The following is a 13,505-nucleotide window of genomic DNA, read 5'->3' on the forward strand; positions in this document are numbered from 1 at the left end:
TTAAGTACATTAATTATACTAACAAAGTTAATACTGCTCACTAGATGCATGATGTAAACAAAGGATGCACAGAAGGAAATATTCTTCTTCCTCTTAGTCTCCTAAGACTCTATACTGAGGGCTCTGTCAGGCCTCTGAGCTGAAGCTAAGCCATGGCATCCCCTGTGACCTGCACATATACGCCCAGGTGGCCTGAAGAAACTGAAGAATCACAAAAGAAGTGAAAATGGCCTGTTTCTGCCTTAACTGATGACATTCCACCACAAAAGAAGTGAAAATGGCCGGTCCTTGCCTTAACTGATGACATTACCTTGTAAAATTCCTTTTCCTGGCTCATCCTGGCTCAAAAAGCTCCCCCACTGAGCACCTTGTGACCCCCATTCCTGCCCACCAGAGAACAACCCCCCTTTGACTGTAATTTTCCTTTACCTACCCAAATCCTATAAAATGGCCCCACCCCATCTCCCTTCACTGATTCTCTTTTCGGACTCAGCCCGCCTGCACCCAGGTGAAATAAACAGCGTTGTTGCTCACACAAAGCCTGTTTGGTGGTCTCTTCACACAGACGCGTGTAAAATTTGATGCCATGACTCGGATTGGGGGACCTCCCTTGGGAAATCAATACCCTGTCCTCCTGCTCTTTGCTCCGTGAGAAAGATCCACCTACGACCTCAGGTCCTCAGACTGACCAGCCCAAGGAACATCTCACCAATTTCAAATCTGGTAAGCGGCCTCTTTTTACTCTCTTCTCCAACCTCCCTCACTATCCCTAAACCTCTTTCTCCTTTCAATCTTGGCGCCACACTTCAATCTCTCCCTTCTCTTAATTTCAGTTCCTTTCATTTTCTGGTAGAGACAAAGGAGACACATTTTATCCATGGACCCAAAACTCCGGCGCCAGTCACAGACCTGGAAAGGCAGCCTTCCCTTGGTGTTTAATCATTGCGGACACCTCTCTGATTATTCACCCACGTTCCATTGGTGTCTGATCTCCACAGGGATGCCTGCCTTGATCATTCACCCACGTTCCCTTGGTGGCAAGTCAACTGTGGGGACGCCTGCTTTGTCTGCTCACCTACGTTGCAGCCCAGGGCTGCTCCCCAACCCCTTCTCCATGTCTCTACCCTTCTCTTTAAACTTGCCTCCTTCAATATGGGCAACCTTCCACCCTCCATTCCTCCATCTTCTCCCTTAGCCTGTGTTCTTAAGAACTTAAAACCTCTTCAACTCTCCCCTGACCTAAAATCTAAGCATCTTATTTTCTTCTGCAACACCGCTTGGCCCCAATACAAACTTGACAATGGCTCTAAATGGCCAGAAAACGGCACTTTCAATTTCTGCATCCCACAAGATCTAAATAATTCTTGTTGTAAAATAGGCAAACGGTCTGAGGTGCCTGATGTCCAGGCATTCTTTTACACATCAGTCCCTCCCTAGTCTCTGTTTCCAATGCAACTCGTCCCAAATCTTCCTTCTTTCCCTCCCACCTGTCCCCTCAGTCCCAACCCCAAGTGTCGCTCAGTCTTTCCTCTTTCCAACCTTTTCTGCAGACCCATCTGACCTCTCCCCTACTCCCCAGGCTGCTCCTTGCCAGGCTAAGCTAGGTCCCAATTCTTCCTCAGCCTCCGCTCCTCTACCCTATAATCCTTTTATCACCTCCCCTCCTCAAACCCCTTCCAGCTTACAGTTTCGTTCTGCGACTAGCTCTCCCCCACCTGCCCAGCAATTTCCTCTTATAAAGTGGCTGGAGCTAAAGGCATAGTCAAGGTTAATGCTCCTTTTTCTTTATCCGACCTCTCCCAAATCAGTTAGCGTTTAGGCTCTTTCATCAAATATAAAAACCCAGCTCATTTCATGGCTCGTTTGGCAGCAACCCTGAGATGCTTTACAGCCCTAGACCCTAAAAGGTCAAAAGGTCGTCTTATTCTCAATATACACTTTATTACCCAGTCTGCTCCCAACATTAAATAAAACCCCAAAAATTAAATTCCAGCCTTCAAACCCCACAACAGGACTCAATTAACCTCGCCTTCAAGGTATGCAATAATAAAGTAGAGGCAGCCAAGTAGCAATGTATTTCTGAGTTGCAATTCCTTGCCTCCACTGTGAAACAAACCCCAGCCCTATCTCCAACACACAAGAACTTCCAAACGCCTGAACTGCAGCTGCCAGGCATTCCTCCAGGCCCACCTCCCCCAGGAGCTTGTTACAAGTGCTGGAAATCTGGCCACTGGGCCAGGGAATGCCTGCAGCCCGGGATTCCTCCTAAGCCATGTCCCATCTGTGCGGGACCCCACTGAAAATCGGACTGTTCAACTCACCTGGCAGCCACTCCCAGAGCCCCTGGAACGCTGGCCCAACGCTCTCGGACTGACTCCTTCCCAGATCTTCTCGGCTTAGCAGCTGAAGACTGACGCTGCCTGATTGCCTCAGAAGCCCCCTAGACAACCACAGATGCCGATCTTCAGGTAACTCTCACAGTGGTAGGTAAGTCCGTCCCCTTCTTAATCAATACGGAGGCTAGCCACTCCACATTACCTTCTTTTCAAGGACCTGTTTCCCTTGCCTCCATAACTGTTGTGGGTATTGACGGCCAGGCTTCTAAACCCCTTAAAACTCCCCAATTCTGGTGCCAACTTAGACAATACTCTATTAAGCACTCCTTTTTAGTTATCCCCACCTGCCCAGTTCCCTTATTAGGCCGAGACACATTAACTAAATTATCTGCTTCCCTGACTATTCCTGGGCTACAGCCACACCTCACTGCCACCTTTTCCCCCAGTTCAAAGCCTCCTTCACATCCTCCCCTTGTATCTCCCCACCTTAGCCCACAAGTATAGGACACCTCTACTCCCTCCTTGGCGACCAATCATGCACCCCTTACCATCTCATTAAAACCTAATCACCCTTACCCCGATCAACGCCAATATCCCTTCCTGAAGCACGCTTTAAAAAGATTAAAGCCTATTATCACTTGCCTGGTATAGCATGGTCTTTTAAAGCCTATAAACTCTCCTTACAATTCCCCCGTTTTACCTGTCTTAAAACCAGACAAGCCTTACAGGTTAGTTCAGGATGTGAGCCTTATCAACCAAATTGTTTTGCCTATCTACCCTGTGGTGCCAAACCCATATACTCTCCTATCTTCAATACCTCCCTCCACAACCCATTATTCTGTTCTGGATCTCAAACATGCTTTCTTTACTATTCCTTTGCACCCTTCATCCCAGCCTCTCTTCACTTTCACTTAGACTGACCCTGACACCCATCAGGCTCAGCAAATTACCTGGGCTGTAGTGCGGCAAGGCTTCACAGACAGCTCTCATTACTTCAGTCAAGCCCAAATTTCTTCCTCATCTGTTACCTATCTCAGCCTAATTCTCTTGAAAACACATGTGCTCTCCCTGCTGATAGTGTCCGACTAATCTCCCAAACCCCAATCCCTTCTACAAAACAACAACTCCTTTCCTTCCTAGGCATGGTTAGTGTGGTCAGAATTCTTACACAAGAGCCAGGACCACGCCCTGTAGCCTTTCTGTCCAAACAAGTTGCCCTTACTGTTTTAGCCTAGCCCTCATGTCTGCGTGCAGCGGCTGCCACTGCCTTAATAGTTTTAGAGGCCCTCAAAATCACAAACTATGCTCAACTCACTCTCTGCAGTTCTCATAATTTCCAAAATCTATTTTCTTCCTCATACCTGACGCATATACTTTCTGCTCCCCAGCTCTTTCAGCTGTACTCACTCTTTGTTGAGTCTCCCACAATTACCACTGTTCCTGGCCCGGACTTCAATCTGGCCTCCCACATTATTCCAGATACCACACCTGACCCTCATGCGTGTATCTCTCTGATCCACCTGACATTCACCCCATTTACCCATATTTCTTTCTTCCCTGTTCCTCACCTTCATCACATTTAGTTTACTGATGGCAGTTCCACCAGGCCTCATCGCCACTCACCAGCAAAGGCAGGCTATGCTATAGTACAAGCCACCAGCCCACCTCTTAGAACCTCTCATTTCCTTTCCATCGTGGAAATCCATCCTCAAGGAAATCACTTCTCAGTGTTCCATCTGCTATTCTACTACTCCTCAGGGATTATTCAGGCCCCTCCCTTCCCTACATATCAAGCTCAGGGATTTGCCCCCGCCCAGGACTGGCAACTCTTAACTCACTCTTAGAGTGGATAGATGATCTTTGCTGGCAGGGGACCCTTCAATACTTTCACCCTGATGAAGTTCTCTTCTTTACTTTTATACTCACTCTTATTCTCATTCCCATTCTTATGCCACCCTTTACCTCTCCCCAGCTATCTCCCCCACACTATCAACCTTACTCATTCTCTCCTAGCCACTTCTAATCCTTTCTTAGTGAACAACCACTGGCTTTGCATTTCTCTTTCTTCCAGCTCCTACACAGTTGTCCCCGCCTTACATGCAGACTAGTCAACATCTCCTGTCTCCCTACACCTCCGAACTTCCTTTAACAGCCCTCACCTTTACCCTCCTGAAGAACTCATTTACTTTCTACACAGGTCCAGGAAGACCTCCCCAAACATTTCACATCACCAAGCTGCTGCCCTCCTCCGCGCTTACCTAAAAAACCTTTCTCCTTATATCAACTCTACTTCCCCCATATTTGGACCTTTCACAACACAAACTACTATTCCTGTGGCTGCTCCTTTATGTATCTCTCGGCAAAGACCCACTGGAATTCCCCAGGTAACCTTTCACCTTCTCAATGTTCATTTACTCCTCATCTCCAAAGCCCAACTACACACATCACTGAAACAACTGGAGCCTTCCAGCTCCGTATTACAGACAAGCCCTCTATCAATACTGGCAAACTTAAAAACATTAGCAGTAATTATCACTTAGGAAGACACTTACCCTGTATTTCACTCCATCCTTGGCTACCTTCCCCTTACTCGTCAGACTCTCCTCCCAGGCCCTTTTCTTGTTTACTTATACCCAGCCCTGAAAATAACAGTGAAAGGTTGCTCGCAGACACTCGAACAAAACCGTATCCAGGCCATCACCAACAATTCTACACGACAAATGTTTCTTCTAACAACCCCACAATGTCACCCCTTACCAGAAAATCTTCCTTCAGCTTAATCTCTCCCATTCTACATTCCCATGCCGCCCCAATCCCGCTCGAAGCAACCCTGAGAAACATCACACATTATCTCTCCATACCGCCCCCACAAAAATTTTTTTTTCACTGCCCCAACACTTCAATACTATTTTATGTTATTTTTCTTATTAATATAAGAAGGCAGGAATGTCAGGCCTCTGAGCCAAAGCTAAGCCATCGCATCGCCTGTGACCTGCAGGTATATGCCCAGATGGCCTGAAGTAACTGAAGAATCACAAAAGAAGTGAAAATGGCCTGTTCCTGCCTTAACTGAAGACATTCCACCACAAAAGAAGTGAAAATGGCCAGTCCTTGCCTTAACTGATGACATTACCTTGTAAAATTCCTTTTCCTGGCTCATCCTGGCTCAAAAAGCTCCCCCACTGAGCACCTTGTGACCCCCACCCCTGCCTGCCAGAGAACAACCCCTTTTGACTGTAATTTTCCTTTACCTACCCAAATCCTATAAAACCCAAATCCCCCACCTTTATCTCCCTTCGCTGACTCTCTTTTCAGACTCAGCCCGCCTGCACCCAGGTGAAATAAACAGCCGTGTTGCTGACACAAAGCCTGTTTGGTGGTCTCTTCACACAGACGCGCATGAAACTAACCCTGATAAATCAATGCCTAAGTGGTCTTCATACCACGTGAAGCTCCTTTTGGACCACTCAACTGTCTAAATCATGAGGTAGTTGGGATGAGGAATTATAATTTAGTCCTATAGTTAAATAAATTAATCTCTTGAACATAAGGATTTTCCTTACATCATTCTTTCAAGTAAAGTTTTATTTGTATTTTTATCTAACTCAATGTGATTATCATTTAATTCCTAACCAAAGAGAGACTAGAAAATTATGAGCTTTTATTTTTTGCTACTCAGTGACCTAGAAAGACAAAGCAAAATTTGAAATGAAAACCCCCTAAATTCCTTATGCTACACCCCCTGTGCCTCCCAGAGAATGGTAAATCCAGTCTTTTTTTTTTTTTTTTTTTTTTTTGGTCCCTTACGACAATTTTCTGTGACTCTGTGTACACTAGAAACAAAATTGGTTAGTTATTGTTAGATAAATTTGTTGGGTAAATCCAGTAAAAATAAACCACATATATTATCTGGAACACATATTACCTTCACTCTTGTTTCTGTCCTCATCATATAAGTTTTGCCACTTGAAGTTGTTCATCCGTCATGAAATCTTTCATGCATAACTCAACTCTTCCTCTTGATTTAATCTCTCAAAAGTAGTACAGGAGCTTTTAGAAATACATTCTCTTGAGGGCAAGTACTATATCTCCTGCTTCTCCAGTTCATTCTATACCCCACTCACCCAAGATAGTGTGCTGGTTAGTAAGCCACTGAGGCCCCACTCAAGGCTCACCCTTCTGTATTCTGCCTAACCATAAAAAAGCAGGAACGGTACCAACCACACTTCTTTCCCTGCTGTTTTTCTGCAGATAGGCCTGCCATTTGCCTGCAGATAGACTCGGCAGAGACGGATGATAGGGTGAAAAATCTAAGTCTTGAGAAGGGAGAAGGAACTTGCACTGGCTGGTTTTGTTTGCTGTTTCTGTTAGTGTCACCAACAACATTTCTTCACCCTGGCTGCAGCAATGTATTCCACTTCCAATTTTCTTCCCATTCTCCAAGGATCAGCTTCATTTCGCTATCTCAGAGATGCAAGTTCTAGCTGTCAGTGACCTCAAATATTTGAAGTATCAGAATCAGCTAGGAAAAGTCTGTTCTTAGAGTTCTGCTGGCCCCTCTTTCAAGTTCCTAAAGGCCAGCAGCTGGAAACGACCCCTTCTTCAGAAATCTGTATCACAGGTTGTTAGGTGCCAGTAACTCTGACATTTTCCCATTTTGTCTCTACCCTTAGAGTTGGTAGATGCTTTCTTCAATAGTTCTCTCTATGTTATCTTTATGAAAAAGACACTTAAGAAAATTTTAAAAAAAGTGGAAGGTGATCCAAAAAAGTAATGAATATAGGCTGAGATTTTACAGCCTGCTCAAAAAAAAAGGGCTATTCATGGTGTGGTCTCCCCTGAACCTAAATACAAGGTTCAGAAACTTAATAAACAGGGAGCCAATAGGCAATGACCTGGCATCACCCCCATGGACACAAAACAGCTAATACTATTTTCTTTTTAAAGATAACTGGGGCATGCAGAGCCTTAATTTCCATAGACAGGATTCCTTTTCTGCCTTTTCAGTTTTCCAGTACTTGTTTATACAGCTGCCTACATTAAATTTTATATCTTAAAATAACTAGTGTGGTTTCTAAAACCTGCCCGTACCCTAATTGATATACTCAGTGTCTGGAATGTTGTAGGGAACAAAAACATGTGTTGCTCCAGTCTTCTCAACTTCAAGGGGCTTCATGATTTCTTGAATCAAAGTTTTACTTAATTCTGGAGACTTTAATCATGCAAAGTCCTGAGGAAAAATGAAAGTTTACCAGGAATTGTCGCCATATAAAATCTATGTGCATTTCAAGGAAGAAAAAAGAAAGTTTTAAAGTTTTGGAATTCAAGCTCACAACTTAAGCGCAAGACTGAAATAATACAAAATATCAAATACATACTCATTGATAAGGGATCTGAATATATGCTTGCTCAATCTGCCATGAGGTAAGTAGCATTCCTGCATGTAGCCACCAAAAAACTTTTTAGGGTTAAGTGATTCAGTTCTGGTAGAAAGGAATCCACAATCCAGGAACCTTTCTTTATTAATGTGAAGATAATATTTGGGCGTGTTCCCATTTGGGCATGTTCCCACCACAACTAATATGGATTTTTATGTAAATGTGCAGGTAATTTATGTATATTATCTGACTTAATATTGGTGAAACTCTTTCAAGCTTAAGTATTATATGCATCTGGTAGATAAGGAAATCATATTTCTGATTGATTCAGCAAAGTGACCTGAAATCCCCAATTTGGAAGTGCCAGAACCAGAAGTTCAACTCAGGTCTGTCTCATTCCCACTTTTTTACTTTGCACCATTCTGATAACCCATAGGTTTGGGAGTAGGAATCATAGAGGAATGGTCGTCTATCCCTATCTAGAGAAGAGACTAGCTGTTTGGTAAACTCTGCCCTGAGGAATGAAAGAGCACAAATTAATTTGGATTAAGAAAAGAAGTTATGGAGAGCGAATATTATAATTTCAAAAGTTTCCCTACTTCTTGTTCTCATTAGGCAAAATAGTATAATAATAAGTAATGTCTTTGCCTTTAGAACAGCTGGAATTCAAATTTCCATCCTTCTACTGAATATTTTTATCTTAGACAAGTCACCTAATATCTGTAAGCCTTTGTTTTACTAACACCACACAACATTTTTTATTTTTAAGGAATAAATATGATAGACGATCGATAAATGTTAAATTCATTGACTTTATTAACTCTTTTATATTTCTATTTTCCATATTTATTCCTGCAGTGACTAATAAGAAAATTAATATATCTAAAATTAAAAGAACTTTTGAATCTATCTAAAACAAAACTAAAGAGAGAGGTTTTGAGCATATTTTGTAAAATTCCCTGAAGAACTGGGTGAAGAAACACTGGGTAAAGAATGATAAAAAAAAAAAATCAAGAGCAGATTCAAAATGGCAATAGATGTTGGCTGAGTATCTAGGCCTATCTAAAAGAAAAGGTGTTCTTAGTCTTTGATCCTAAAGATTTCAGGGTCTTAATATACAAGAATTAATGAACAATGACTTGGCAACCCTTTGACTGGATACAACCTGGCTATTACTTTTTTTTTTTTTGTAGATGAGAAAACACACTCAGGCAGGCCTTCTCCCATAGCCAGTGAAGGTTAGAACGCTTATTTGGGTCCAATTTTTCTGCTTCCAAATCAAATGTTCTTTCCAATGTGATGCAGCTTTATAAATCAACTTCTTTCCCTATTATTCCACTATTGAGTTTTCATATTTTAATAAGATGAAAATATCTGTCTTTTATTATAGAAATTGAGAAGCAGTAAGAAGACACACACACTACCATTACATCTCTTCCACATCTCTGCTAGAGCTTACAATTTAAAGAGAAAACTGTCAGGGCATTCTTGCTTGCCTAGAGTGAAAGTGATCTCCAAATGCAAACTCCATATAATATGCACTTTGGATGTTCTTTGTCAAGCAATCTTATTTTCAGGAACATAATTGCTTTGTTCAATCAAAGTGTCTCCAACTGCTGTGGGTTGGAGGCCTCATGATTTAGTTTCTATCAAAGAAATTCTGCCCCAAGTGGAGAAACTTGTCTGATTTAAATGAATATCAACAAAAATGATGATTTTACACTTTTCAGGGAAGCAATAGCCCCAACAGCTCTTGCGTGTTTCCAGGGACGTTAAGGGAGGCTAACAGATTTATGGTCTCATTATTGCCTGAAGCAATAACTCTTCCAATAGGTAATTTTTATGATGTGGGACCACAAAACATATGGGAATAAATGTTCTTGAATGAAGGAACTGGCTGTCAGGGTTTTCAAATACAGCAGTTACTGAAACAATAGATGATTTTCACAAAAAAGTGAATTTCTTTCTCCTTAGCTTTTCTCTTATCATCTACCATTAACCCCATCAGAAACACTCGTCTCTTTAAATAGTAGAAAGTGTCATACAATCAATTGGTAAACATGAATACAAGCATAAAATACCACATTCAATTAATATTCTAATAATAACACTAGATAAGAGTTTGATATTTACAATATAATATTAGATACTATTTTAATAGTCTGTTTTGTTGCTATAGAGGAATACTAATGTTGGGTAATTTATAAAGAAAAGAGGTTTATTGGTCCTCGGTTCTGTAGGCTATACAAGAATGGAACCCACATGTGTTCCTGGTAAAGACTTCAGGAAGTTTACAATCATAGTGGAAGGCAAAATGGGAGCCAGTGTATCACATGGCAAGAGAGCAAGTACAGGGGAATGTGCCACTTTTTTAAACAACCAGATTTCATGTGAACTAACAGAGCCAGAATTCACTCTTTACCATGAGAGAAGATACCAGGCCATTCCTGAGGGATCCCCCACCGTGACCAAAACACCTCCCACTTGGCCCACTTTCAAGATTGGAGGTCACATTTCAACATGAGATTTGGAGGGAATAAAACACTTTTTGATATGGTTTACCGTATCAAAAATAATACATAATGGTAATAATAATAAACTATCTTCAATTAGTAATAATTGCCATACATTTTACTCCTAATCTGAATATCAAACAGAACTCAATGGACCACTAAGAAATTATAGGAGATGTGTCTTCTCATCGGTAGATGTATTTAAACAGAAATTAAATGTCCATGAGTGGGAGTGATTTTGGAATCAAAATAACTTAAACGTTTTGGAATGGACTTATGTATCAGATAGGGACAATACTAAAAATGATAGAATATTAGCCATTCATGGAAACTAAAGGAATAAAAAGACTTTAGGGACCCATGAAAATTAAATACATAAAAAGAAGAAAACAAACTTTTGTCAGATTATCTGTTCTTGGCTAGGTGTTTTACCAGTTGTTTCACTGCTTCCTCCAATTTATAAATTTAAAACCTGACAGTTTGAATAGGAATAGATTAGAATTTGGCATTAAAACAATATCTACCTGATTTTATAGAAGTTTTTATTTCAAGTGCATATTCCTAACAATATATAATAAGCCTCAATAAGCCAAAACAATTTTATGCTTTGCCTATAATAGATTTTAATAAGAGTAAATACAAGTTTTAAATTTAGTTCTAAAAACAACAACAATTATTCATGGATTTATTGCAATTTTCTGACACAATCATCAATAGATAAAAGCAGTTTCCCCAGCCCTGCTTCCTTCCAGATCTCAATCACATCACCTATTTCATTACCCTATACCAGTTATCACTATATGAAATTATCTTTGTCTTGATTTCATTGCACATTCAATGCTGTCTCCCCACCTCTAATACATAATCTCTGAGAGATACATACTTCTCTTTTTGCTCACTATTACATCTCTAACACGTTGAATACTACCGGGCAAAGAGTAGAACCCCAATAAATATTTGCCGAATTGAATTTAGTCTTACCACAACAGCAATAACAATGTAGGCTTCCAATATAAAAGTATAGTTGCTTATAAATGAGGCAGCATTGCACAGTAGAAAGAGGGTATTTTTGAAGTCAAATAGTTTACTCAGCACCTCCGAATCCATTGCTCCTTTAGTGTGAGGTGGATGGTGTTATCATTCTGAGTTTATGGAGGACCATCAGACAACTAGAGAACACAGTGAATTTTACAAAATACATAAAAATCAGAGATGAAACCAAAACTCCTATTTTGAGTTTGAGTAATATGAGAGCCATTTTATTTTATTTTTTCTATTATTGACCCACATGTTGCATAGGAAGTGGACTAAAAAAAAATACACGACAAACAAAGAGGTTATAAAGGAAATGATGAGAGTAGTCAAATTGTAGTAGAGAGTACATTTTAGAAAGTATTGAAAAATAAGGTTGAATAGTAAAGTAGATATAGTTAACAAAGGGACTACAAATATAGGCATAAAATAATTAAATAGGGTATTATGCAAAGATATATTTCATTCTATTAAGAGTTTTTGACTTGGGAATCTTGGCATTTATTTTACCATGTAATTTTACAGGGCAAATATGATCTGCTGAAAAATGGAAACAGAGGCAATCTAGTATTTTTTTCTTTATTAAACCTGGTATAGTTGCATGTGTGCGTGTGCGTGTGTTTCTCTGTCTGTCTGTGCGTGTATTACATGTCCCCAAGAAGGGTATAATAAGAAAAATAATGTGTTGCAGGTGCCATGACAAAAGACTGTGCAAACATAGTCATGGCACAAAAGCAGGAGTTATTTATTTTTTACTTTTTGCCAGTATGAAAACAAACAATTAATGATATCATTATATCAACTTTGGAGAACAGAATGATGATTATACTTTAATATTGATATTTATAATATAGATTCAAGTATAGTCCAGGTAAGAGTTTTTCAGCTGTGTGCCAAGTACAGAATGTTTTTTCTTCAACAATTCAAACAAAAGAGACCCAAACCTGTAGTATCAGTAACTTTCTGGAAGCAAAATTCAAATTACCATGCTGATAGAATCTGTGAGGAAGCTAATTGCTAAAAATTAATTCCAATATACACAGACACATTTGAAATTGCATCACTGTAATCTAATTATTTTAATAGAAGCTAAACCAATTAAACATAATTACTTACAACCTTCAGGTTAAAAATATTGATGCAAAAACTGCAGCTATGTAAAGGCATAGTATAATAGTTTAATTATATCCAGAAATGCATTTAAATTAGATACTCCATTTTATCCACAAAGCAGTTTCCTTTGTATCTGAGCCCAATGAATATGATCTGGTTTGTTAAAAAAAAAACTAAATTATTTATTGACAAAATAAGGTGGTGATTGAAAACCACCCAAATTTATACAGATTTATTCTAACTCAATTTATTCAATTCAATGGGGAAGAAAAGTCAAGCTGCTTGCGTGATGTCTTGGAGAAAAACAAAAAGGAAACCTGTTGATTGACAGAATTATTTTTGAGATCTACTAATAGCTATGTTTTGGTGAAAACATGTAAATATTCTTATTTTCATATTTAAGGATACCTTACTAAATGGAAAGAGCATTGACTATACTGGGCGTCTAGTTTCAAAGGATAACAAAGTACAACAAATACACTAGTTCCTTCTGAAAGTATGAGTAGTTATCTGATAATCCAAATATTTTAAAATGTACTAAAAAGGTGTAGTTAACACACATTAGGCTTGGGCTTGGGTTAAAGTAAAAGACATGTCCTCAATCTTATTTTTCAAATTTATGGGATTATGCATGGATCCTGCTCTGTATATTATAAAGTACTTTAAACTGTATATTATTGCAATAATTTGTTGCCACCATGTGGCAGTCTCTAGATTGGGTCATGCCACCTCCACTCAACATTCTGAGCCTTGGTTTCATCACCTTCCTGGCCAGGAATTCCAGGAACTTTTCCACAAATCTTTCAGGGACTCAGTAAGTGTTTAATTCACCTATTTCAGGGAGATTAGTCCAGGGTAGTATAAGGAATTTTAGGATGTACCCTTTGCCTTCTAGCTTAATGGAAAGAAGTCATCTCTCTTTCCTTGTCTGGGTATCAAAGTAGCCTCCCTTTCCCTGACCCCAAGTTAGGAATGACTCCAAACATTTGAAAAAATGTCAGGAGCCAGATTCCAAAACAATATATCCAAATTTTCATCTTGTGCAAGGGAATACTATAGTACTGGGCAGATTACTGTGTGATATATGTTGTTTTTTTCCTCCTGCTCCTTTCATTTCTACCAACAAGCATAAG

The 13,505-nt window shown here is 39.8% G+C and overlaps 1 long non-coding RNA gene across 2 annotated transcripts; it reads left to right on the forward strand.

Moving 5' to 3' along the window:
- The first annotated feature begins 461 nt into the window (after nt 1-461).
- On the forward strand, nt 462-5,940 carry LOC129525394 (uncharacterized). 2 transcript variants are annotated; one of them, XR_008669671.2, is made up of 3 exons: nt 462-723; nt 2,329-2,487; nt 5,335-5,940. It is a non-coding gene; the product is annotated as an uncharacterized lncRNA (long non-coding RNA). The 2 variants fall into 2 exon arrangements; XR_008669672.2 differs by having other exon boundaries at nt 2,329-2,468.
- The last annotated feature ends 7,565 nt before the right edge of the window (nt 5,941-13,505 follow it).

The sequence above is a fragment of the Gorilla gorilla genome, chromosome 9, assembly GCF_029281585.2.
Source record: "Gorilla gorilla gorilla isolate KB3781 chromosome 9, NHGRI_mGorGor1-v2.1_pri, whole genome shotgun sequence".
Lineage (NCBI taxonomy): Eukaryota > Metazoa > Chordata > Mammalia > Primates > Hominidae > Gorilla > Gorilla gorilla.